This window comes from Diabrotica undecimpunctata, chromosome 9 (assembly GCF_040954645.1).
Source record: "Diabrotica undecimpunctata isolate CICGRU chromosome 9, icDiaUnde3, whole genome shotgun sequence".
NCBI classification, from domain to species: domain Eukaryota; kingdom Metazoa; phylum Arthropoda; class Insecta; order Coleoptera; family Chrysomelidae; genus Diabrotica; species Diabrotica undecimpunctata.
In genome coordinates this window covers 19,328,515-19,331,226 of record NC_092811.1, presented here as the reverse complement: position 1 = coordinate 19,331,226, position 2,712 = coordinate 19,328,515, and positions in this window count along the sequence as shown.

The window sequence follows — 2,712 nt, the reverse complement described above, 5'->3', positions numbered from 1 at the left end:
TTATACAAGAATTGAAATAAATTGGTATGTTTAAAAATTTTCAAATACAGTATAAAAATCTGAACTTTTATGCACTTTATGCAAACTTTTATACAAATATGCCAAAATATGAAATATTTGCATGAAATATGCACAATATGCAAAATATGCAATATGCATATTTGCCGAAGTCTATTCATTGTATTTCTCTTTTATTTCTTTTTTAAACCATGGTGTATTGTTGTTGTTTCTTTTGTTCAGTATGACTTTGCGTTTTCTTAGAGCTTCTGTTGCTGCTTCTTCAATGTTGTTTTTAATTTTCTCTCAGCTCGCGTTTATATCTTTGATATCGTTTATTTACTTCAGCTGTATCTTCTGTGCTAGCCGCCTTTGGTACATTTCTCTTGTAGAGTCGTTCCACAGTGATTCTACATTAAATTTTTCCTTGGTAATTTCCTGTAGAAAATGTTTGGGTGTTATTTTCATTCTTATTTTTGCTAGTACTAGTTTGTGTTCACTCCCTGCGTCTGCTGAGTTTAAAGTTCGGATATCTAGAATCTGCTTTGGGTGCATTTTTCTATTAGTGACTATAAAATTAATGATAGATCTGTGCCCGCTGGAGTTTTCAAATGTATATTTATCCTGGAGCTTATGGTCGAAAAATGTATTATTGATTCTCGGTTCGTTAAAAGCACAGAAATTAGCCATGAGTTCTCCATTTGCGTTGACATGGTTTTCATTAAATCTTTGTTTTACTCCTGGAACTATTTCACTTCCGATTCGTCACCCATAAGAATTAAGGTTTGTGCATGAGGTATTTCATCCCGGATGGTTCATTTTAGGATGATTAAATGTACGTACAATACTATACTACTAATATATGTACAAAATAACATAGGCAGGTTATTCTAAATTTGGCGGACTTCAACACGAAACTGACAGTTACACCACGCAGCCATAACGGCACTCCATAATCTCTAAAATTTTAAACGCAAGTATTTTACTCGTCTCGTTCACAGTTTATGGGTTTTTTTATACTGACAAAGTGTTTGTTCAAATGTTAAGATTTTTGTTATTGTATCTATTTATCTAGCATTTGTTTCATTCCTTAAAGACTTAACAGCAAATTATTTAAATTTTTAGTAAAAGAGCTCTAGTAAAAGAGGTATGCCAATTTATCTATAGCTTTTGCGTCAGATCCAGGTACGTATTTTTTCAGGTACCAAAATGCCTCGAGATTATAAACTAACAACTGATGGGCAATCTTTGAATACGGAGTCAATAAAAAAAACCCATCGAGGCAGTTCGAGATAAGCAACTCTTCGCAGGCATGTTTTAGACACTAATAAAACTTTGGAGTATAATTCAAAAGGCCTTGGTTATTGGCAATCTACCTTTCTATCTGATGTAAAAAGGCAATTAGTTGAGCTTATAAAATTCCTTGAAAGCCGTTTGTTCGAATTGATACGAGCATCGGAACAATAATTAGCTTTTCAAGTGGCTGAGAAAAATTGTTTTTTTCCACCACCGCACCAAATTTATAATGCTGATGAATCTAGGCTATCTACAGTACAAAAACCTGAAAAGATTTTAGCTATCACAGGAAGGAAACAAGTAGGAGTTGTAACTAGCGCAGAGAGTGGAGCAAATACGACTGTTGTTTGTTATGTTCCTCCTCCTAAGTGCCTTCTCTGTTGAGGTTGGCGATCAATATGGCAAATTTCTCTCTATTCTGGGCTTGATGAATTAATTAATTTCCTTTTGTGTGGGTCCAATCTCTGATGTTTCGTAGCCAAGATTTTTTCTTTCGTCCTATGCCCCTTTTACCTTCAATCTTGTAATATTACTTGGAGCTGCTCAAATTCCTTATGGCGCGTTATGTGTCCTACATACGACGTTTGTCTTATTTTAATAGTATTGACCAGATGAGGGCGTGTGTTCATTGCTCTCAGTACTTCTTCATTCGTAGTTATGGTGGTCCAGCTTATTCTTAGCACTCGGCAGTACATCTACATTTTAAATGAATTTAATTTGTTGACGTCATACTGTTTTAATGTCCAGGTCTCACAGCCATATAGTAATAGAGACCACACATAACACTTTAGTGTTCTCAATCTTATTGAGACTGACAGCTTGGGGTTACAGAACATTTTACGCATATTTATGAAACCAGATCTTGCTATTTCAATGCGTCTTCTAATTTCTTTTGAGTGGTCTAGTTCACTATTTAGTTCTCTGCCCAGGTATATAAAGCTTTGGGAACTCTGAAAGGTGATACCATTTATTTGAATGTTAGGTGTAACCTATTTATGGGGGTTTTTGTGGAATAACACAATTTTGGTTTTGGAAAAGTTAATGTCCAAGCCCAGCCTGTGACTTTCTTCTGACAATAGGTTCATTAATATATTCAGTTGGTCTTCTGTTTCTGCTAATACTACGGTGTCATCGGCATATCTTATATTGTTAATGATGATTCCATTGGCTCTGTCACCTTCAGGGCGATCTTCGAGAGAAGCTCTGATTATATGTTCGGCATATACAATAAATAATAGGGGGGGATAAAATGCACCCTTGAGGCACTTTGTGTTGAAACTTTCATTCCGCCAATGATGATATTTCCGAGAAAAAAATATGAAAAACGAACTTATAGATGAAACTCCCATGACACTTTAGGTATAGCTCAACAATCAGGCTGGATAACGTCGAATTATTTATGAAATGGATAAAGCATTT